The sequence below is a fragment of the Loxodonta africana genome, chromosome 11 (assembly GCF_030014295.1).
Source record: "Loxodonta africana isolate mLoxAfr1 chromosome 11, mLoxAfr1.hap2, whole genome shotgun sequence".
In the NCBI taxonomy this organism is placed as follows: domain Eukaryota; kingdom Metazoa; phylum Chordata; class Mammalia; order Proboscidea; family Elephantidae; genus Loxodonta; species Loxodonta africana.
Genome location: NC_087352.1, coordinates 80,693,115 through 80,719,131, shown reverse-complemented (window position 1 = coordinate 80,719,131; position 26,017 = coordinate 80,693,115).

Here is a 26,017-nt window from a genome sequence, read left to right as displayed (position 1 = left end):
ATAAATGTAAAGACCTTTGGGTCAGGAGGCTATTCTCAGTTCAGGCAGCAATTTAATCTAACAATGAAATGGTTTTTGTTGATCTAGAAGAGTTGTAATTGTGCTTTTGATTTTGCAAATAAAAAGCACCAACTTTCCCAAAAGTTCTTGTCACAATATTTGTTATATGATGTTATTTTCTTGTAATGCCTCAGAGAAAATAATTTTAACAGTTTTCTAGAGGATTAAAAATGGTACAGGTAGGTATTTTTTTTTTATTATTATTCTGCAGTGCTATAGTAATGCCAAAAGTGTAGAGTATTTAGAAATGTTTCAGACCATGAATGGATGCCCTGGAAAAATTGCCTTCATTGATGACTATGTTAATCACAGTAGTTCTGTTCTTCAAAGCCCTGTTATTTGGCTGTAAAAAATCATTGTAGGTTAAAAATTGACTCACATTAGCTTCTCTATAGGTGTAGTATTTTGCATGAAGAAAAAAGCTTGATTCTTTTCAAAGCCCACTGAATAGAAATACTTTAAAAAATATGTACACTCAAATGATTATTTTGTGGCCTGGAATCTGAGTTGTTGGTTTTAATTGTTTTGGATACAGAAGTACTTTCATATAATAGTTTAAATAAGAAGTATTTTTAAAAACTACTTTGTAAGGTTCTTAAAACTACTTTGTAAGAATTAGCATGACCATAATAGAAATATATTCGGTGCACACCATTGACTGTGCATTTGGAAAATTTTATTTTTAAAAGAGTGTTAGATAACCTATGTGTTTCATTTTCCATGCAGTTCTCCGGGAGACCAGAATGTAGCTATCATGGAGTCGTCAGATTTTAACAGAGATCCTTTCTCTATAACTAATTCAACGCATGGTTGCATGGGTAATTTTGAACAAGTGGATCTTTCTCCAAAATGAAAGGCTGCCAGGAGGGAGAGCGAGTAAGAAAAAGAGGGTTTCAAAGAGTCACAGAGAACCGCAACATAATCACGGAGCACCGCTGTTGCCACGATCCCATCACAGAAGTGCTTTGAAAGGCGGTAATATAGAAGAGAGAGGACACACGGTTATAATAAAATATTCTGTAGTACCTGCGACAGCCTTAGGAAATGATTTTTTCATTAAACAGGGCACCCGAAGCTGTAGACTTGTTGATTATGTCTGCTGTGAGGAATTTTAAAACTACTATTATTGCTCCCCCATTATTTTACGTAATTTCACAGAGCAGTGAAATATGGCATAGGGAGGATTAGAAATGTAGGGTAGGAACTGCCATTGTAACCTTTATATATCACATTTAATAGGCAAAAAAATACTTTAGCCAAAGATTAAATTATGCAAATGTATAAATTATGATTAGTTGCTCTGAATTTAGACATGATTCTTTTATTGAATCCAAGGTATGGGAATAAATTACTAAAAAGGGCTCAGTTCAAACCCTGTGAAATCCCGAAAAACGGAATACATTCTGGGTCATGTCATAATGCTAGTACTGAGCAAAGTAGAGGGAAAGTTTGATTTTGCAAGCGCCAAAAAAAAAAAAAAAATTTTTTTTTTAGTAGAAGGACATTCATAGTACCAATATATATGCGAAATCCCAATGAATTAAAAAACAATCTAATTGAGTATTTAATGCTGTTGTTTTTGTGGCATTTCAATAGAAAGAAAGCTAAACAAATCATGGCTGGGAATGTGACAAGGACTGATTCTTGGGAATAGAGTAGAAGCCGTATTATAACCGGGCCTGACTGGTCACAAGGGTGACTTGTTTCTGTGTCTAGAGCTTTGTTCTGACGCTGCTTACGTATTCCTTGCCTGAGCTAAGGACTGATGCTAGGTCTTGCAGTCAGGCTGAGCCCACAAATGCAGATCTACTGGGGAAAGGCTCCTGGGAGGAGGAATTCCAGAACAAAAGTTCTACATCCGTAATATGAACCTGTTTCGTATGTAAATTAGTCTGAGTATAATGGGAATAAATGATATGTTGGAAATAATGTTTAATGCAGGAGGCGAGACCAGGTCAGGGATAGTTTGGAATTCATTCATTCATTTCCAAGCATTGTACCTGTACATGAAAATGTAAATACTAGAGCGAGGGATTATCTAGCCAATTCAGTTTTAAAAGGAACTATTGAAAGAATCCAAGGAGGGCAATACATGAAAAGGAGTATTTCATGAGAATTAGTTTAATTTTGCATACTTGTGAAGTGATTAGAATAGGGGAGTACAGTTAGGACCCAGTTACAGTGTTTCTGATTCAGGGGCAGTGGGATAATATCTTGAAATTTTAATTAATGTCTTTGCTTTCCCACACATCCTTATACTTCATCCTCTTCTATTCCGTTAGAGGTATCATTGATCCTCCTAAGGAAGACTAGGATTGTTAAGGCAAGGATGCAAAGAGCAGTCAATACTAAGTTTGTTTGTTTTTAATAATATGTTATTATGTTTTCAGTGAAGGTTTACACAGTGATCTAGGTTTCCGTTCAACAATTTCTGCACAGGCTGTTCAGTGACATTGGTTACATTCTTCGATATGGACAAACATTCTCATTATTTCTGTTGTGGATATTCCGTTTCCATTACTCTAGTTTCTCTGCTCCCTGACATTCTCATCTTTGTTTTCAAGTAATTTTTGACTGTTTGGTCACATATATGTGATTTTTTAAAGGAGCATGGTATTTAAGGCTGATATTATTTTTGAGCCTATGGTGGAGTAGTGGTTAAGTGCTATGGCTGCTAACCAAAGGATCGGCAGTTCGAATCCACCAGGCACTCCTTGGAAACTCTATGGGGCGTTTCTACTCTGTCCTATAGGGTGGCTATGAGTCGAAATGGACTCGACGGCAATGGGTTTGGTTTTGTTTTTTAGCTACAAGGTGAACTCAGGGGTTAATTTCAGTTCAAGGTTTGAAGAATATCTCAGGGGCAATAGTTTCAGGGATTCCTCCAGTCTCAACTAGCCCAGTAGGCCTGGTTTTTTGTTTGTTTAGGAATTTTAAGTTCTGTTTCAGAATTTCTCCCAATTCTATCAGGGTCTATCTATTGTGTTCTGGATTAGAAAGGTGGTAGTGGTAGCTGGGCACTATCTAGCTCTTCTGGTCTCAGGGTAGATGAGGTAATGGTTAGTGTAGACTGTTTGTCCTGTGGACTAATTTCTTCTTTAAGTCTCTAGTTTCCTTCATACTCTTTTGCTCCAGATGAGTGTAGACCAACAGTCATATGTTAAATGGCCACTCGCAAGATACCAATACTGTTTTTAAGATATAAACTGAGTCTGAAACTTGTGCATGGCCTATAGTGTTACAAGTTAAGGTTTTCAATGACAAGAAAAAAATAAATGGTTTGTGAAAACACAAAAACCCATCGCTGTCCAATAGATTCCAACTCATAGCGATCCTATAGGACAGAATAGAACTACCCTGTAGGTATTCAAGGCTGTAATCTTTATGGAAGAGACTGCCACATCTCTTTCTTGTGGAGCAGTTGGTGGGTGTAAACCACTCACCTTTTAGTAAGCAGCCAAACACTTACCCACTGTGTGGCCAGGGTTCCTTTGTACAAAGCATAGGGTCCTTTATAAATAATAACTGTATAAGAAGTCTATGTGACTATCCAGGATTTTTTTTTTTTTAATTCATTCAGCAGGAAGCACAGACAAACAAAAACATGACAAAACAAAATCCTTCCAGACTACAGAGGACAAGGAGAGATGGGATAAAGAAGATGATAGAAGTGTAGGTTATGTGTCTACCACCCTCTCCTCTTGGGATTAAATCCCTGTTGAGTAAAGATGATAGAAACTATGCATAAGTTTAGGGTGACCCTGGGAAAGAGACAAGCATTTCCTAATATCCAACATATAGGGAGGGGACTTCAAGCCTTCAGAGCAGCTCTGTGCCCAGCATGGAACCTAAGTTATAAGGTAGAAATGGCTAGAGAAGAGTATACAAGAGTGTCCCAGGTTCTAAGCAGGCACGAAAGTGGAGAGGAGCTGGCCAGGCACTCTAGTCAAGCTAAGGCAGAGGAGGCATGACCACAAAGGTGGCCAGAGAGAAAAAGAGGGTGTGGACATTTCAGCCACTGATGCAATGAGCTAAGTGCCACTAAAACAAAGACCAGCAATGGTTACATATCTCATCAGAAGCCAAGAGGAGTAGATTCTAACAAATTTGGAACCGTTTTTCTCAAACTTCAGCTTGTATCCTAATCACACAGATTCCTGGGTTCCTACCCCCTAGTTTCTGATCCAGTAAGTCTGGAATGGGGCCCAAGAATTTGTGTTTCTAACGAGTTCCCAGGTGGTGCTGATGCTGTTGGTCCAAGGACCTCATTGTAAAAAGCGTGGCTCTAGACCAAATGCCTCTCCCCCAACCCCTAGTTAAAATATCATCCCCCTACCCCCTCTTGGACCCCCACACGTATACCCAGAACTTAATGGCCTCTGGAGAGAAGTAAAAGAGGGGAAGGGGACACATTCTGATAGACTGAGGATTCATCCAAAAAAAACTGAGCTTACATCTGAGAGTACTAAGTAATCACTAATTTGACTGAGCGAATGTGGAATTCCACATAAAACTCACCACCATCAGCAGAAATTGGAACTCAAGAGCTAAAATCAGTTCAGTTGTAGAGAAAGAAGTTTGCCATTTGTACACCTAAGTTTTATTACTGTAAAAACACAGTTCTGTTAGTATTTAGTACAAACATGGTACTGAAATTTAAATACCAATTTAGAATTCCTGGGGAAGAAGCTTTCAGAAAGGCTGTTTATGCCCTGTGGTAAAGCTTTGTTATACAACATTTTGCTTTTTAACCTGCCTAAATGAAGATGTTTGAACCAGTTGCCTCAATACCACCATTCTGTTACACTGTTCATCCCCTGGGCCTTGTCAGAGAACAGAGGAAATAGGAGCTAAGTCTGAGTGGACAGCCCTTCTGAGAGCTACAAGAAGGCAGAACATCTGTGTGCTTGGGAACACTGCTCCCACATTCACAGTTCTCCATCTGGGCCCCTGCACAAACAGACGTAGTGCCCCGTTCATGGCTTGCTCGGGGGCTTCATGCACCCATGACAAATAACAACTTTCAGTCTCCAGTGGAGAGGGATCCTCTCCTTTCAAGGGTCCAGCATAAAACGTAAGAGCCCATCAGATGGCATTTATACTTAAACAGCTGGTAGAGTTTGTCTCTTCAATTTTGCACTGGTGTGGCCTAAAATTGGACTGTGAACACTTGCTGTTTGCATTTTCCTCCATGTAGACAAGAACAATATCGATATTTGATAACTCTCCCCCAGCTGAGTGCATATTTGTAAGATTTAGCCGAAATGGGGAAACGCTGGTGGTGTAATGGTAAGAGCTACGTCTGCTAACCAAAAGGTTAGCAGTTCAAACCCACCAGGAGCTCCTTGGGAACTCCATGAGGCAGTTTTACTTTGTCTTAATAGGGTCACTATGAGTTGGAATTAACTTGATGGCAGGGGGTTAGCTGAAATGGATCTATTATATCCATTGGGGACCTAATGTCCCCAAGTCCTTCGGCCTCTTGAAGTCAACCTTTCCCTTGAAATTCATAGAAAATCACATGACTCTCCACCCTAAATAATTGATGCCCTCTCCAGTATTTCTAAGGTTTTTCTGCTGGGCACAGGATATACATGCCTAAATACCGGATGTTATCCATACCTCTTATTCTGAACTCCAAACCACAGCTTCTTTCTCTTTTCTTTTTTTAAAATACCTATAGCTGTCTTATCGGCATAGTTAGCATTCTTCACTCCTCACATTTCATCTTAAATATGGACAAACCATCAGGTAGTCACTTCCAAAAGCACCACTGATCTATGCATTCATTCAGAATTTTTACTGAGCACCCACTGTGTGCCAGGTCACGTTCTAGTCCTAGAATATAGCATTAAAAAAAAAAACAAAAAAAAAAAAACCTGTTGCTGTTGAGTCAATTCCGACTCATTGTGACCCTAGAGGACACAGTAGAACTGCCCCATAGGGTTTCCAAGGAGCACCTGGTGGATTCAAACTGCTGACCTTTCGGTTAGCAGCTGTAGCTCATAGGTGGAAAAAAAAAAAAAGAAACAGCTAAGTTTACTTTTGTGATTTCTGCATTGTTTAGGGGTTTCCCCTACTGTATGCAGATAATGAATAGAAGTTGCAGGAGGAGCAATATACAACATGCTCTTGCATGTCAGTGTCAGGTGTCATCCTTTTAAGCCACAGTGTTCCCTTTGTGGGAGATATCTTTCTTCTGAAGGCCCAGCCTCTTGCCCTGTGGTTAGCTCCTCTATCATTCTCTCTTCAGAGGTCTTACTTCCATCATCTCTTTCTCGAAGTCCAAGGACTTCTCCAAAACTTTTTCTTTTTGAGCTGCCAAAGGAAAATTCATTAAACAAAAAACAAGAATAATTTAGCTTACTTTGTCTCACTCTAGAATCTAGGACTCTACCCTTTACAACCAAAAGTCCCAGTGCAGTGTTTTCTCATGAACACAAGATGTTGAATGTTTTTAGTTACAGAAATCAAGCAGGTAGCACATCTATTTCAGTCCAATAGAAACTATGATCCATTTGCCACAACTAACAGTCTCTGTGGTTTAAGTAATTTTGCTCACTGCTTTAGCCTGCTGTTTACTTTGGGAATCATGAACACCTTGGCTCTGGAGAGTAAGTACTATCTCTTGGCCTCTGTCAAAGATCCTATATCCCTACTGAACTTAAAAAGCCCTTTTCAATGGGGCTACCTCCTGTCAGCATCCTTGACCTATAGTGGATTGCCTCTATAGCACTTTGCCAGCGTGCTGTTACTCCCCTTACTGGTGTATATCTTAGTACTTTGGTGAAGGGATGGCCTCTGAACCCTCCCACATAACATAGTAAGAGTATGGGGAGCAGGTCACACTTGATAACTCCACAGTAGCATTTTTATCTTCCTTTGAATACCTTCTTCCACATTATAACCTGGAAGTTCTGGCCTCTCAATTTCATTGAGCCTAGGCAACCACAGAGTCCAGGCTTCAGTTTAGTGACCAAGTAAACTGGAGAGCCACAATTGTATCCTCAAGCCTCAAACATCTTGCATCCAGAATACCTGGCAAGCGCAATTACATTAATAAATGTGGCTTAATCCAATCTTTTGTTCCTATCTCCCTCATCTATGACCCTTAGAATCTATTGCTACCATTATTTCTATGGTTTTTGGCAATATAAATGAACAAATTGTTTCAATTCTTTCAATGTATAAACTCTCTACTCCCAAATCAGAATTTGTACTTATTCTTCTGTGACATGACTCTAGTTATGAGCCTGGAATCAATAGGAGGTGATGGGGTTCATCTTGTGGAGAATCAGTAACCCCAAGCAAGGTAATGGCCTCAAGTGGAACCCTTACAGTGTCTTCAGACAGGGCAGGAAGGGTTCCTTCTACTGACAAGAAGGTTCAATGGGATTTGAAGGTACAGATCCATCAGGATCCAGTCAAAAGTCTTTCCCAATAAGTGCCCAACCTTTCATGTAAGATACTAAACAAGGTTGAGAATTCAGTGTGCTTTGTAATTCCGCAATATGCGTCATCAAATTTTGGTTCTAGTTTTCAAATACATTGGTCTTGTATTTGGCTACAAGAATAAGATAATTTTTAGGAAGCTTTTTAGTTCTCTGATCATGCCTTCAGCAGAAAATTTAAAACCCTGAGCTTTTCAATTTCTTTTTGTAGAATGAAGTGGTACAGTCATAAACAGATAGGCTACTTTGTAGTCCTTGTAGTCGTCGTTTCCCCTAAGAATGTTTTATTATAGCACCCACTTGGTTCCCAAAGCCCTGTATTTAGTTGGCACTTCATTTCAGGCAACTACAATTGATAATTTAAATGCTTTAAAACAAACAAACAAAAAAATTACTGTGATGGACCACCAACATCCCATATTCTTTGGCAATGAGGTTATTTTTATCTCCAAACATAATCAGACCAACAAACTATCCCAGGTCCTCATTGTTTTCAAAGTCTGTTTCTTAGAACCACCTTCAGTGGTTTCTCGGAGTGTCCTGCTTGGAATGGAGCAACTATTTGTGTTATTACAGACAGGATAAAATTTACTAGAAGGGATTAAGTATGTTTGTAATTGTTGGAATGAGGAAAAACAAAAAAAGTCATGGAAGGTGTCCACTAATTCCAAGGCTCACCACTAGTGGAATGAGGAATTTCAGAAGCCTCAGGAAACTGCCAGAATGATTACAACTGCATATCAAGTGGGTGTGACTGTACCACAGAAAGTGATTCACCTAGAAACACTTGGAGATCACCACAAAACCTGGAATCCTCTGAAGACCATGCTTCTGCCCACCATTTTCAGAGAAGCAATAACATGACTCTGCTTTCTCTCTACCATCTTTAAAATGTCCCACAAGTGCCTCTCACTGGCAAAATCTCACCCAGAAGCCAGCTGGCTAGGGATTCTGTGAAATGTAGTTGCCAGGCTTCTAGCCATTGAAATATAGGGGAAGTCATGTCGGCAAATGGTGCTGGGTAGCACAGACAGCACAGACAGCAATGTTTGTCATAGGTAGCAAAATGTATCTTTCTGGAGTAGTCTATGAACTTGATTTTCTCTACAACTTGGCAAATAAGGAACAATTACAGGTGTGCATGTATTTACATCTTTATTTATATGCTACACTCTGAATGTTGACAAAAAGTTCATGGTTCAACTAACACAAAGCAAGAGCCACCAGAATCAACACATCAGTTCTAAGGTTGAATTGTGTTAATGTTATTTTGTCATTAGAAAAACAAGGCATAGAAAGAATCACAACTTACCTCTCACAGTGATACCCAAAATCCCAGAATAACATATGTTTTTGTTGTTGTTACAAGCCCCTGGGTAGATTCCAACTCACCACTACCCCATGTGTACACAGTAGATCTGCTCCACAGGGTTTTTCAAGGTTGTGACCTTTCAAAAGGAGATTGCCAGCTTTCTCTTCTGAGGCAGCTCTGGGTAGGGTTGAACAGCCAACCTTTTGGCTAGTAGCTGACCGCTTAACAATTTGCACCACCCAGGTACTCAATTCCAGAATAATGTATAGTAAATAATAACAAAAGACAAGGTCAATGCAATGCAACTAAATTTTTCAAAAAGTTAAATTATATCTTAAAAAAAAAGAAAACCACATAACACAGAATCAAGAATTTGAATGAAAATAGAATAAGCCCTTGGCATCCAAAATAATAGTTTCATTTTTCTTGTTTATAATCAGTGAGATTAAGGATCTGTTGGCTAGATATAATCTGAAAGAGACTCAGTTAAGATTTTTTCATGACTCCATATTTCCTTTTTCTATTCCCAGGAAAAAGAAAATTAAAATTTTTGGATTAGTAACAAAAATAGTCACACCTCTGACTAGTATTCCTAGTATGCCTTATTTTGCCTTATTATAATCTTTAAAACTCTATGACATTACCTAGCACATTGCTTGGATTGAGTAGGTACCGAATAAATATTTGTTGAATTAATGAATTAGTATATAAACTGTGCAGTTTAAAGATTATACCAAAAAATGGTAAATAGGCATGTTAATACTCTTGAGCACTGAGAAATAAAAAAAACAGGCAGTTGATTTTTGCTCTGCCATGAGTCAATTCATTGTGTAAATTTGGGAAAAGCATCTCAAATCTGTGTACTTTATTTAGTTTCATAAATGATGAGCTCTCCTGCCCATTTTGCAGAGACACATGATAATTACTTTGAGCTCCTTGGAGGAAACAAGCTACAGAGTTACAATGTATGTTGATAATAATGCAAGACTCTTGCAGTAGTAAACAAACATGCATTACTTTACATATTACAACAAAAAAGTTGTTGTCGAGTACTTTATGTATTAGTGAGGTTTTATTGTTAACTACCTCCAATTATATTAATATAAGAAAACATTTAGACTATAACACATTTCAAAATCGTGAAATTAAACATGGAAGATTGATCATGCATTCAATGAACCTTCCCAAGGTATCTCTTTCTAGGAAGCCTGTTTAATCTCATTTTGCCTTTTGCTTTTACAGCTCCTGGTGTCCTGCCTAGACACAAATCTTTCTACTGATAGCTATAAGAATGAAATTTCTTTTCCAAAGTGGGCAGCTTTCTTACCCATCAGACAACGAACGACATGTTCCAAACACCTTTCCTTCTCTTGCCTCTTGACCTCTTGATATTGATGAGATGTTATCAGCAGAGATCTTGGCTCCACCCCAAGGATCTTATCACATGAAGGTATTTTAGTCTTCAATCATGTCTTTTTTTTTTTTTTTAACTTATTAAATAACTGTACACTGACTTCCATGACTCCTTTTATGCTTTTTTTTTTTTTTTTTCAGTGAGGGAGCTTCTTCCTTCACATTCCCCTCAATTGGAATTTGGTTATTTCCATGACTTCTCTGATCATTCTTAGGTAAAAAGCGTTCTGGAGTCCTTCTTAGTTACTAAAGTACTCTCAAACTCAAAATTTCTCCTCTCCCCAGCTAGGGCCTGTTATGGCTAGAAATTGGTGGTGAAGAGGCACATGGTCAATATTTTCTCTCTTTCCTAGACCCTCCCGCTCTAGCTTGCTAGCTTTGATTTCTGGTCAGTGTAGTCTTGGATTAAAGGGTTTCTGGGGAATTCTTACTTGATGCTCTCTCCCCTGGTTCACCACTTATCTTTCTGTAGTTCCCAGGAATCTGGTTCAGCCTCTCTCTGCTAATGATTGTTTATCCTCTAGGTGGCCCTTCTTTGTCAGGATCTAATATGATTCTGGATACCCTGGTGGTGTAGTGGTTAAGAGCTATGGCTGCTAACCAAAAGGTTGGCAGTTCAAATCCATCAGGCCCTGCTTGGAAACCCTATGGAGCAGTTCTACTCTGTCCTATAGGGTTGCTATGAGTTGGAATCAACTTGATGGTAATGGGTTTGGTTTGTTTTTGGAATATGACTCCATACCCAGCTCTCTTCTGTATGATCTACCTTTTGCCCCAGGGGAATATGTATCTTTTTCTCCAATGTAGCAGCAACATGTCTTTCTCTTCCACTGCGGAAGAGGCTTTATGGTGAGGACAAAAGTTAAATGCAGTGCTCTGTATCCCTCAGGTACAGTGGACGTATATCAAGATTTCCCAGTCATCTATTTGATGTCCCCTTTCCAAAAGTTGAGATGAGCAGCAGCCACCAGACACCCACTTCATCTCTTTCTTGGAAAGAGTGGGGCTCGCAGCACATAAACAACTCTCCTTTAATACCTACTCTGTGGTTGAGTTTGAGTTGTGTAACATGGTTTAGATATTTATTTTGAAAATGCACATCTTCATCTGATACCTCAGTTTAGACTTTCATATCTGTTTATTTTGGTGCCACAATAGACTTGCATTTTAAAAATTCTGTTATATTTCCTTGAAGTAGCACATAGATTGGGAGCACGTAGAGATATCTTTCTCTTTATGTTATTCAGAAGCATGGAAGGTTAAAGGATGTTTTGGATCTTTGAAGGACAGGCTGTTGTGTATGCACGTGCGCTTTCGGCCATGAAAATAAAGCCACACATTTTTCATTGTTGGGTGATTTTGTTGGAATCAGTGACTCTAGACTGTTAGAAGATTTCTGTGGCTTTTACCTCTGCCCTGGTGTCTAGGATTGGAAGGATGAATGCCCTTGTCTATGGGTTTGGAATTTCAGTGCTAATGAATGCAGCAGCCACCTCAGTGATCCTGAAGGAAGAGAAAACTTGGTGTGCGACTTTGCTTGTTTTCTTCCTGGCTTCACCCTCTCCTCTTTGGAAAATGGATAAAGTCTAGATATCCAGCAAACAAGGAGAGTGGCTGAATGCACAAAATCCCAGGTGTTCTATTCATTCTCAGTAGTGGGGCTAAATGGGATTAAGCTACACATCATCTGTTATGTCAAGAATGCTCACCTCTGACACCAAGGTTTTCACTGGTGGGGGAGGACAGTGTGACTAGGAGGCTCGGAGGAGGTTGGGGAGGCTGGACTCCAAGTTGGCAGTCATGGCTGATCTAAGAGCAGATCTAGATCTGCTCAGATATGAAGGGACTTTGCTTCATTGTGACAACTTTTTGGTATAACCTAAAGCAGACCGTCTGCTTAAAAGATAGCAGCTCGGAGGGCTCAGCTAGATAGTTCACTATGTCCAAATTTTCCTGTGAAATGACCAACCAGGGGGTCTACTACCGTCAGACCACAGCATATGCTGGGTCACTAATTCTTATCTCTTCTCTTGGGAAGTAGAAAACACAACTACTGACGTTAGCTAAGTTCTGAATGAACAGGCCAGCCTATTCTCTGCTTCAGTTAAGTTGCTTTTGGTTGCAAGTAACTGGTTTAAATAAGGAAGTAATTCATTAGGAAATGTAACTAAAATGTCCAGAGGTAGAGGAGAAATCAGACATGGTCTTGCTTTTCCCTGACAATTTTGGATCTACCCTATGCCATGAGTTGGCTTTGTCCTTAGGTGGCTTTCATTGTGAATGAAAGGACTGCTAGCACCAACCAGGTTTTATCATTCACATCCAAAGAAGAAAACAATTGTACCATCTCAGGTCCCATACCCATCCTTAAAGCTATCACTGTTGCAAGGGAAAAAGATCATCTTAATTGATACAGACCAGTTTGGGGTCCACTCCTCACTGTACTCCCAGCCAAACCTCATAGCTTCTACCCAGTGGAGAAAGAGAGAGTCATCTGCATTGCCTGATAAATTGCCAATCATGGAAAAACTTTTTTATAAAGTAACTGTATTCTAGGTTTCCTCAAAGTCCTTAGTAATTCTCTCTTAGAGACTCAGGTTACCTCTTGTATGAAGGGCCTTTGGTAACTGATCTTTATTTCCTTGTGCAGTTGGGGACACACAGCTCATACACTCTAATTTGGCCCAGCAAGGCTTGGATTGGAAGAATTTTCTCAGGGATTTTATATTGTTTCTTTGCTCTTTCAGGAAGCATTGATTTGATCACCATGTCACATTAGATCCCAGATTCAGAGTTTAATCAAGATTTTATATTGGTTTTATTTACACATAGCAAATATTTAGTAATTATGATAAAAATTCTAAGTAATAAAATCTTTAGGTAATTTTTGCCCCACTGTAGTTACTTTATTTTTAACTTAATACACATCTTACATTGGCTGTGGATATGGCTGCTTTTACTTACACTATACCATCTATCGAGGCAAGTAATGTAATTTATTTGGTTTAGATTAATTGTCTGGTTTAAGTAGGTATCTGAAGCAGCCATTAGGCCTCATATTGACCTTACTTTAAATAAATGTGATTACTATTATGATTTCTAACCATGGCAATGTGGACATTATCCTAAGAATATTAGAAGTGTAAACATATTCACTATTAATTTTTTTTTTTTTTTAGGGTGAACCTCGGGAGTGGCCCCATTACTGAGCTGAAAGGGAGTCCGGGGGCCATGCTCTCAGGGTTTCTCCAGTCTCTGTCAGGTCAGCAAGTGTGGTCTTAATTTTCGGGTTAGAATTTTGCTCCACATTTTTCTCCAGCTCTGTCAGGGACCCTCTAGTCTCATCCCTGTTAGAGCAGTCAGTGGTGGTAGTCGGGCACCACCTCGTTGTACTGGACTCAGCCTGGTGGAGGTCATGGTAGATGTGGTCCATTAGTCCTTTGGACTGATCTTTCCCTTGTGTCTTTAGTTTTCTTCGTTCTGCCTTGCTCCCAAAGGGGTGAGAACAGTGGAGTATCCTAGATGACTGCTCACAGGCTTTTAAGACCCCAGACAATATTCACCAAAGTAGAATGTAGAACATTTTCTTTATAAACTCCGTTATGCCAATCGAGCTAGAAGTTCCCTGAGACCATGATCCCCACAGCCCTCAGCCCAGCAATTTTGTTCCTTAGGGAGTTTGGATGTGTCTGTGGAGTTACCACGCCCCTGCCTTGTACAGGTTGTGCTGGCTTCCCCAGTATTGTGCACTGTCTTAACCTTCACCAAAGTTACCGCTTGTCTATCGTCTATTAAGTGTTTTTCCATCCCCTCCCTCCCCTCCCTCATAACCATCAAAGATTGTTTCTTTTTGTATGTAAACCTTTTCCTGAGTTTTTACAGTAGTGGTCTCATACAATATTTGTCCTTTTGTGATTGACTTATTTCACTCAGCATAATGTCCTTCAGATGCATCCATGCTATGTGATGCTGCGCAGATTCATTGTTCTTTAGCGTTGCGTAATACTCCATTGTGTGCATGTACCACAGTTTTTTTATCCATTCATCTGTTGATGGGGATGTAGGTTGTTTCCATCTTTTTGCTATTGTGATCAATGCTGCAGCGAACATGGGTGTACATATATCTGTTCATATGACGACTCTTATTTCTCTAGGATATATTCCTAGGAGTGGGATTACTGGATCATATGGTATTTCTATTTCTAGCTTTCTAAGGAAGTGCCATATCACTTTCCAGAATAGTATCATTTTGCATTCCTACCAGCAGTTCATAAGAGTTCCGATCTCCCCGCAGCCTCTCCAACATTTGTTATTTCCTGTTTTATTGATTCGTGCAGTGGTGAGATGGTATCTCATTGTGGTTTTGATTTGCATTTCTCTAATGGCTAGAGGTCATGAGCATTTCCTTAAGTGTCTGTTGGCAGCTTGAATGTCTTCTTTGGTGAAGTGTCTGTTCCTTTCCTTTGCCCAATTTTTAATTGGATTATTTGTCTTTTTGTTGTAGAGGTGTTGGGTATCTTGTAGATTTTAGAGATTAGACCTTTGTTGGATTTGTAATAGCTAATTTTTTTTTCCCAATCTGTAGGTTCTCTTTTTACTCTTTTGGTGAAGTCTTTTGATGAGTGTAAGTGTTTAATTTTTAGAAAATCCCAGTTATTCAGCTTATCCTCTGGAGCTTGTGTGTCGTTGGTTGTGGTTTGTATCCTGTTAGTGCTATGTATTCGGGCCTCTAGAGTTTATCCTATTTTTTCTCTATGACATTTATGATTTTTGGCTTTATATTTAGGTATTTGATCCATTTTAAGTTAGTTTTTGTATATGGTGTATGGTATGGGTCCTGTTTCATTTTTTTTGCAGATGGACATCCAGTTTTGCCAGTACTTAGCTATTAATTTAATGATGTAAAATATAATACTTGAACTTTACTTCAATGGCATAATTAAAAAAAAAAAAGGCATTTCTTAAAATTTTGCCACATATCTTGCTAGTTTAAGACTGGGGTCTTTCACAAATGATCTCCCTTATTTTCATAAAAGCATTTTATTTGAGGAGGAAATTTTCTTGTTTATTCTTTTTTTTCATGTTCCAGAATTACTTTGGTCTAATTTTTCTAAACTTTTCTTATTCTTCATATTGGCTACTGCACATATTATGATAGAAAAAGGAAAAAAAAAATTAAATTTACTAGAGCATTTCTGAGCTACCACAAAGTACAGTAGAGATCAGAATGAGTTTAACATAGGCAAAAGTAATCAGCCACAGTATAAGAAAACTTAATTTATTATATCCTTAAAAAGAGGGAGAAACAAAATGTAAGTCTAAAGATCATTATAACTGTAAGAGGTTTGAAGCACAAATCAAAACAACCCAACAAACAAAACCCATTTTACAACAGGTTAGTCCTCAGAAAAAACAATATATTACAGTTTGTGGCCACAGATATTCCCTTTTCCCCTTGAATGTCACATAGGTATGATCCCTGAGACTTGAACTCACTAAGTCAATTATAGTATTTTACACCCCACTTTTGCTTCCATTTGTGGTGTAATCAATGTATTTTGCAAGTTGATCTAGAAATTTGCCAGCTTTAAATGTATTCATTATTTTATTCAATGCTTATTTCCATTGGTTCCACACTTTGGTAAGTTATCGCTAGAGAAATATATGGTGTTATCAGTGAGGAAGGAAGAGGCAATGCTTACCATACTCATGCTATTAGAGAGAGCCTTGTGCCTGTAATATTAATATTGACAACTCATCTGGTTGCACAATTCAGTATTCCACATATTCCCAATTATTCTAATGAGGGTCTGTTTAGTGACAGGAATTGTGGTATGGGCTACACATACATGACCTTATTTAAACCTTCACAAGAACTCTGGTGACTCAGGAGATGTTGTTTCTAGGTGCCAGTAGAGTCAGTTCCGACTCATAGTGACCCTATGTACAAAAGAAGCGAACACTGCCTTATCCTGCAAGCCATCCTCACAGTGATTGCTATGCTTGAGCCCATCGTTGCAGCCACTGTGTCAGTCTATCTTGTTGAGGGACTTCCTCTTCTTCACTGGCCCTCCACTTTACCAAGCATGATATCCTTCTCCAGGGACTGATCCTTCTTGATAACGTGTCCAAAGTATGTGAGACGTAGTGTGGCCATCCTTGCTCCTAAGGAGCATTCTGGTTGTACTTCCTCCGAGATAGATTTGTTCATTCTTTTAGCAGTCCTTGGTATATTCAGTATTCTTCTCCAACACCACAGTTCAAAAGCATCGATTCTTTTTCAGTCTTTCTTATTCATTGTCCAGCTTCTGCATGAATATGAGCTGATTGAAAACACCAAGGCTTGGGTCAAGGGCACCTTAGTCTTCAAGGTGACATCTTTGTTTTTCAACACTTTAAAGAGGTCTTTTGCTGAAGGTTTGCCCAATGCAGTGCTTCTTTTGATTTCTTGACTGGTGCTCTCATGGGTGTTCATTGTGGATCCAAGTAAAATGAAATTTGTGACAACTTCAATCTTTTCTCCATTTATCATGATATTGCTTATTGGTTCAGTTGTGAGGATTTTTGTTTTATGCTGAGGTATAATCCACACTGAAGGCTGTGGTCTTTTATCTTCAAGTCCTCTTCACTTTCAGCAAGCAAGGTTGTGTCATCAGCATAACACAGATTGTTAATGATATCGTGCTCCAGATCTGATGTTTCGTTCTTCTTCATAGTGTCCAGCTTCTCAGATTATTTGCTCGGCATACAGATTGAATAGGTATGGAGAAAGGATACAACCCTAATGCACACCTTTCCTCACTTTAAACCGTGCAGTATCCCATTGTTCTGTCTGAACAACTCCCTCTTGATCTACATACAGGTTCCGCATGAGCACAATTAAGTGTTCTGGAATTCCCATTCTTCGCAATGTTGTCCATAATTTGTTATTATCCCTGCAGTCGAATGCCTTTGCGTAGTCAATAAAACATAGGTAAACATTCTTCTGGTATTCTCTGCTTTCAGCCAGGATCCATCTGACATCAGCAATGATATCCCTTGTTCCACATCCTCTTCTGAAACCGGCCTGAATTTCTGGCAGTTCTCTGTTGATATACTGCTGCAACCACTTTTGAATGACCTTCAGCAAAATTTTACTTGTTATGAGTCGGAATCGACTCGAAGGCACTGGGTTTAGTTTTTTTTGGTATGATATTAAAGATATTGTTTGATAATTTCTTCATTCGGTTGGGTCACCTTTCTTGGGAATAGGCATAAATATGGATCTCTTCCAGTAGGTTGGCCAGGTAGCTGTCTTCCAAATTTCTTGGCATAGATGAATGAGCGCTTCCAGCGCTGCATCCATTTGTTGAAACATCTCAGTTGATATCCCTATTCCTGGAGCCTTGTTTTTCACCAATGCCTTCAGTGCAGCTTGGACTTCTTCCTTCAGTATCGTCGGTTCCTTATCATATACTACCTCCTGAAATGAACGTTGACCATTTATTTTTGGTATAGCGACTCTGTGTATTCCTTTCATCTTATCCTCCCTGCATTGTTTAAAAGTTTCTCTGAGAATCCTTCACTTTTGCAACTCAAGGCTTGACTTTTTTCTTCAGTTCTTTCAGCTTGAGAAATGCCAAGCATGTTCTTCCTTTTGGTTTTCTATCTCCAGCTCTTTGTACATGTCATTATAATGCTTTACTTTGTCTTCTGGAGCTGCCCTTTGAAATCTTCTGTTCGACTCTTTTACTTCATCGTTTCTTCCTTTTGTTTTAGCTACTGACGCTCAAGAGTAAGTTTCAGATCCTCTTCTGACATCCATTTTGGTCTTTTCTTTCTTTGTTGTCTCTTTAATGATCTCTTGCTTTCTTCTTGGATGATGTCCTTGATGTCACTCTGCAACTTGTCTGGTCTTCGGTCATTAGTGTTCAAATCATCAGCTCTGTTACTCCCATTTTATAGACGAAATAACTGAAGAATAAAAGATTAAATAATTTTTCTCATGGTATATAAATAGCATGAGGCTAAGGTTAAAACCCAAACCTATTTGATTACAAAATCCATCTACTTTCTAGGATTCTTTGCTATTTCATTTTAATTACACTATGCTCTGAAAGTACATTATCAATTCAACTTTTTCAGCCTTAATTTATGCCTTGTCTTATAATCTGATTTTCATTAATCCAGAATAGATTTTCAGACTAACCAAAATTAAGACATAGTTGGGAATTGGATCATGTAATATTTCATTGAGTAGAATGTCCCGTTTATTCACATTTTAATATCTTGGAAATTAGGATGGTCTTATTGATGATAAGGAAGTATTTTTCATTGTTTGATTTTCATAGTTCAGCTTTTTTTTCTTAACCAAATTGACCAGTTGCCATCGAGTCAGTTCCCACTCATGGAGACCCCAGGTGTTGCAGAGTTGAACTGCACTCTGTAGGGTTTTCATGGCTGTGACCTTTTGTTCAGTCTTAAATTTTCGATGGTATGGAAAGGGCTGACCCTTCAGTTCTTATGAATACTGTTTCTGAGGAGTTCTAGTCCATTACATAGCTTCTGTATTTGCTCCCAAAAGGGTTTTTAGCGTAGTGGCTCCTTTGTCTGAACCAAGTAAAAAGATCCTAAAACAATTGCCAGGACTTTCTTCTGAAGCAACCTTAGGTGGGTTCAAACTACCAGCCTTTCAGTTAGTGGCCCAGAGCTTAGCCCAGGGATTCCTTTTCCTTCTTAATAGTGCCTAAACTAACAGTGTGTTGCAATTGGTAAAAGATTAGATGAAATGTGGCACTTGCCTCCTCAATGAAATTCAGCAAAAAGAGGCGAAGTGTTTAATCCTGGTTCATGCTCAGCTCCACTGGACCCCATCGTCTAAACTCTAGAGCTGGGAAGAAAGACACTCTATTTAAAGCTGCAGTGGGGTTTCGGCATTTTACATCTTTGCCGTTGTTATTCTTTCCCCTTGGACCTGTTCTTAGAATTTCTGTTGCTTCTTCAGTCTGCTCTTGGATAATTGAAAAAAGGATTAATTTAATTATGATGTCAAGTTATTTATAATCTCTTCCTCTTACCTCTTTGTTGGTCATGTTAACCAAGGCCTCAATGTGTTTTTAAGGATTCTTTCCAAATTTCCTTTAAAATCTAAATAAAAATACATATATATATATTTTTGCTGTGCTCCCTATAAAAACATATATGTAGGATTTTAAATGATTTTTATATAAAGGTCTAGTCTTGTTGCTTCCTTGCTGATGCCCACTTGTATATAAGGATATCACAACTTTTCCATTATGTAAATTCCCACTATAATTTAATGGCTTAACAAAATTTTAAAATAGGGGCAATTTTTACTGCAGTTTAAAACACTGCCCATTTTGAAGCTTCCCCAAAGTCCTTTTCTCTTTTTATGACTTCCAAATATCTTTTACTAGGAGAAATTGATTTTTTTCTTGTGGTACAGTGGTTAAGTACTCAGCTGCTAACTGCAAGGTGAGTGGTTCAAACCCAAGCTGCTCCACCAGTGAAAGATGTGGCAGTCTGGGCCTGTAAAGATTTCAGCCTTGGAAACCCTATGGGGGAGTTCTACTCTTTCCTGTAGGGTCACAAATGAATTAGAATTGACTGGATGGCAAAAGGAAGAATATCTTTATAGCTTACTCTGTAGACAAGTCCGTTTCCTTTTTTGTAAAATGGGGAGGAGGGTGAACTATCTCATACGATTGCTTATGGGAAAATTAGCTAATGCTTATGAAGCTTAGGACAAATGTTGGGCACATAACAAGGGCTCAAAAAAATTTGGTATTATTAGAAGCTGTTTGGTATATATCATAAATGACCACTCTAGTCCTTTTCTGGGTATTTAATAGACCGTAAATTCTTAGAAGGTATTGGTTATGTTGTATGCATCTTGGTAAATCTTTAAAGGACTAAAATTGTGCCTTAAATATTCTGAATATCCTGTTTTTATTGATGTGTGAAACTCATTTCAGCATCCACCCTGATTGGATCAGTAATGGTTACCCAACTCTTAGGGGAGACTCATTGTATAGCCAGGGTGCATAGATCTCCCCATCTAAGCTTGGTGGAGTGTAAATAACACAGGCTTTGGACTCAGACAGACCTAAATTTAAGTCCCAGCTGCCATTTACTTTGAAATTGGGAGTCACTTGAACTCTCAGAGCCTCAGTTTGTGCTTCTGTAAAAAAAGAATGTCTACTTTATGTGGTTTGATGAAAATTAGATTGTATTATAGTGTATGTAGAGAACCAAACACAGTGCCTGAGATATGTAGTCTTTCCATAAATACTATTTTTAACTATTATTATTACTATTTAAAAAGTTATTATTACCTTGGACAGAGACATAATTCTTTTAAAGATCCATTTTTTCATCTGTAAATGGGGCTAATATTGCATTATTCATATAAATTAAGGAAAGAATTATATAGTTTCTATCAAATGTCTTCACAGAATTTTATCTTCTATTCCTACTACCCCCCTTTCTCACACCTCACTGTTGATATAACAAACAAGCAATTTCCTTGTTCTTTCAAAAGAAATATTTCAAAAAGTTCTCCAACTCTTGACTATTTTGTGCTGTTGTAGAAACTTTAGCAAAATGAAAGTCTAAGGGCTTTGGGTTTTTAGGTTAGAAAAGTTGTGGCAACATCGGGATAACCTTCACCCATCTTCCATCACCATTACCATGCAGCCTTCTTTAATTTCCCATGGGAGTCTCCAGCCTTAGAGTTTCAACGGTATGGAAAGAACTGGCCCTTCAGCTCTTATAAATAGTATACCTGAGGAGCTCTATTCCATTACATATCTTCTATATTTGCTCCCAAAAGGGTTTTTAGAGCAGTGGTTTCTTTGTCAGAGTCAAGTAAAAAGATCCTAAAGCAAAAACACAAACAAAGTCATAGGCCTCTCCCCTGAATTCCTGAAAGAGAATTTCCAGGACAAAATTTAGATGCTATATTTCTATAAAATTCCCCAAATACCATGAGAAACTACATATAGGTCTGCAGACATTTGGGCATGACTATTAGAGAGGATGAGATTTTTATATGCATGACATTATTTGACAGTAAGTTGTTATTATTATCTCTTTATTAAAAGATCAGAATTCAGAGCACAATAGTCAAGCTTGCCAATTTGACCATAAAGTCATTAGCAATACTGACAATCCAATTAAGTCTGTTTTTTTTTTTTTTTTTCCCCCTCACCAAATGGAAACATGGGGATTTCAGAGGTTGTAGAAGCACCAAGGTACCTATACACTGAACAGGGCTGGTAGAGGCCTCCCACATTCGGGAACAGGGTGGTCAAAGTGTCCATCTAAGACTACGTGGCAAGACCAGTGAAAACGTTTCATGCTTCCACACCACACCTGTGCCAAGAACCACAGTGTGTGTCACATATATACAAGAAAAGCTGTAACTAGAACTGTAACACAAATGGGTTTCTCTTCTGTACTTTGCTTTTGGGAGAAAGAAGCAAAGCACAATGATATAAACCAATATCTGGTCAGTTCAGATTCAGAGTTCAATATACTACAGCTTATTACCTCAACAACAAATTCATACTGACCCCAAGGCACTGCAAAGTCATCAATCATAAAATAAAAAATTAAATTAGCTTTAGTAAACTGTACTTAGCAATGTGGTAAAATGGACTAATGCATTTTGCAAAGATTTTTTTTTTTTCCAGCTACTTAGGTTGAAACCAAACAAAATATTCTATTTAACTCCTCAGTTTGCCAGAAAATTCTGCTCATGAAAAGTAAACAGGGGTTTTCTTAGGATACCAATAACTGCTAAAATGAGTCCCGTTGGGATTTTTAATTTTATTAGTTGGTATAATAACCCACTGCCGTCGAGTTGGTATAATATACACGGTGAAATGTAAAGACTGCACGTAATAATGGCTCACCTTGCAGCATTCATTATGATGTCTTGGAGTCCCATTTGGAACAATGAAGAATGTCAAGAATCCAACTCCTACGTCAATGCTGCTAATATCAGGGTAAGGGACATCATTAGAGGAGAAGGTAACCTCAGCCCCACTATGAAACCTTGCAGATAAAATATAATTAATCACTCCCAATTGTCTCAACCTCGCATTTGTAGTTCCTGTCTTAAGTGGAGTGTGCCTACCATTTATCTTCATTACTGACCAGCAACATTAATAAAAATCAGCTTAAGATCTGAGTATGGAATCACTTCCTATAGATTCCAATTTAATTTTGAAATGCCTAAGTTGAGGGAAACACCCTTTCTTTACCTTTGAGAGAGGAGTTGGTTTTCCTGTGAGACCCACCTAGAGCAATAAACAAAGATGATGCCGACGTGAAGGCCCACAGCCAGCTCTTCCATTGATTACCTCCAGACAGTAATTTTCAGTCTAATTGCTTTGGTTGGCACTTTCACCTCAGCAGTACTTACATATGTCTACAGATCTGTTTGGTCACAAATCTTGGGTTTTGAATTATTTAATACCCAATCAGGTTTAGAAATGTTGTCCTTCATATCCTACCCAGAATTTCTGCAATAAAATAAATGAAATGTGGTTTTTAATAAAGTTGTTTTTTTTTTTTCTCTCACAGATCTCTTTAAAATAGTTCACTGTCTTTGTAATCCTGAATTATTTTCTTTGCTCATAAACAACCACCTTAGTTAAATAAAAACCACAAAACATTTTGACCTTCTACCTGGGTTTAAAGAGCATTAAAATATACATAAATTATTTTCTTTGCTCATAAACAACCACCTTAGTTAAATAAAAACCACAAAACATTTTGACATTCTACCTGGGTTTAAAGAGCATTAAAATATACATAAAGGAAGATAAAATACATGTGTTTCACTGTAAAAATCACGGCTTTGAAAAAAATTTTTCTATTTAGCTGCAATCTTATAATTCTTTAATTCTTAACTGTGATTTTGTACAGTCAATACTAGTTCTTCTCGCCTCCCAATAATTGCTGTATTTCATCTAAGACTGAATATATTCATTAAAGTTGGTTGGCTCTTTCAGCATTGTATAGGCATGGGGTCTCAGGCTGCCCAGTTTTTCACTTTAGATATATCAAACAGCATCACCATTTTAACTGTGTAGGCACGATCTTCTCAGCTTCTTTGTTCCCCTTCCAAATTTATTGATGGTTGTTTTAATGGCAACATTTACTGTTAGTTTCCTGTTTTCTATACTTAATCGAGACATGACATTATATTCATCCAGTGCTTTCCAAAAAGGAGAACTCTGAGGAAAGCATATGATCTTAGTCACTGGGTTAGTTCTCACAGACCAATTTGAAATTGCCTTTTTCCTTTGTTCTAGCAACTTTACTTTAATTGAAGTATCAGCCTTCCTATCTGATATCAAATTATCCCTTCTAGTTAATATTTTGCTAGCTTTCACAAAAATAATTCTAACACATATATATGTTGTGTGTACATACATATATCACAACATATATATGTGTTAGAAACCCTGGTGGTGTAGTGGTTAAGTGCTACGTCTGCTAACCAAAGGGTCGGCAGTTCTAATCTGCCAGGAGCTCCTTGGAAACTCTATGGGGCAGTTCTACTCTGTCCTATAGGGTCGCTATGAGTCGGAATCGACTCAACAGCACTGGGTTTTGGGTACATACATATATATATACAAACATATTCATGTGTATATATGTATACATTAAGGCAGATTTATGGAAGTATGGAGTCCCTGGGTGGAGTAAATGGTTAAGAGCTTGATTACTAACTGAAATGTTGAGTTTGAACTCACCCAGAAGTGCTTCAGAAGAAAGGCCTGGAGATCTGCTTCCAAAAAGTCACCGCCCTGAAAACCCTATGCAACACAGCTCTGCTCTGATGCAAAGGGGGTTGTCATGAGTTAGAATTGACTCAATGGCTACTGGGTTTTTTTGTTTGTTTTGTTTTTTGTTTTAATGGATGTTTGGATACACTGAGAAAGCCACTTTTTTTTTTTTCTTTTTAGATCTCTAAGTGACCATTTTGTACTCAAATATGGCCAGTTTTCACATTTATCAAGGCCAGGGCAATTATGTTATTAAGGTGATTGCATCACAGAGAAATTAAATGGAGAATTATCTAGGGGACTTGTTGAATATTGCCAGATAAATAAGACGAACAACTGTCTTTTTTTCACCTACTGAAGCAATTTTAGCCTGAGGTGTCCAGATAGTTTTTTAACTCTTCATTCTACCATTCCTTGTAGATGGCTTCAACATAAACAGTTTGCTTTGATGGTCCTTTAAGAATGGTATCTTAATGTGTATTTAAGGGTAATAAATACATTTGACACTTAAAGGAAAAAAGGAAATGGATATAAGTTAGTTTGGAAAATGTGGTCTCTAGCTGGGAAGCCACATACCCAGCGAAAACATAAGAGATGATTCTATTGTTAGAAAGAAGAAAAGGAGGATAGTACTTGGAGGCAATTGCTGTGTGCCCCAGTACAGCCCTCTGGCTACTCAATTGGCCTTGTGTACCCTTCTTCTCACAGTTACTCCTTTCCCAAGGAAGAAAGACCAAAGCTCCATTCAACAGTAACATCCAACTCAAAGTATGGGATCTCTGGGTGATGTGCTGTGCTTTCCAATAACCTCAAATGTGGCTCCATGACATCTAATGACCTATATAATGTCATTTATCTACTTCCCTTGCTACGTCCAATAAAGAATGACAGAGTAGGATCAGAATAGTCCCAATAAATTTTATTTGGAAAATGGAAGATTGAGAAAAAAATGGCAGTCACTGGTCCATTGTTGTTGTTCGGTGCTGCTGAGTTGGTTCCAACTCATAGCAACCCTATGTACGACAGAATAAAACACTGCCTGGTCCTGTGCCATCCTTATAATTATTGCTATGCTTGAGGCCATTGTTGCAGCCTCTGTGTTAATCCACCTTTTTGAGGGTCTTCCTTTTTTTTCACTGGCCCTCTATTTTACCAAGCATGATGTCCTTCTCAAGGGACTGATCCTTCCTGATAACATGTCCAAAGTATGTGGTCCATAGCAGTAGTGAAATCCTGTAGATAGAAATTGTGAAGACTTTGCGGTAGCCATGCAAATAGTTCATTGTTTTGACCTGGATTCACTCTCTGTGAGGCACTACTTTTGCTCCTTGTCTTTGATGACTCATGTATTATTATAATCTCCTTTTGGGAGATTTTTCTTACTAAGGTTTTGAGGGAATTCCATCGCAAAAGAAGAGAAGCTTGGTTTGCAGAAGTCTAAGAGGATAATTATTGGCCTTTAAAGCAGTCCGCCTAGGCTGCCCAGTGAGGAAGTAGGCTGTGAAAGCTTTGTGGTCCCAGAAAAGTATAGTCTTTAACGACAACCTGTTTGCGAATATTCAGGTGTTTCCAGTTAATTCCATTTGAGAATAGCCATGGCCAAAGATCTCTTCCTATCTTGTTACTTTCTATTTTGATAGCTGTTCTTGACCATCTCTGCCTTCCTCAATTTAATTCTTCATACCTTGATGCCATATAAAACAATAGACACTGGTAAGAAGGCAACCCTTAATCTGCTTTTGCCACAGACTGGCTCACACTTGAGAACACTTAACTGAAGTCTCTGGAGAACGGCTTTGTGTAGTAACATTATCTTCTGCTGTTTGGCGAATGGAGTAGTTAGCTTCTTCAGTCCTTTCCTACTCCAAATTCCTGAACTCAGTCAATTTAAATTGTAGGCTGCAAACTGATAGTTATCAGATATAGCAGAGCATTCGTTCCTTCATTCTTTGCTGGTAAAATTTGTAGTGACTAATTCCTGT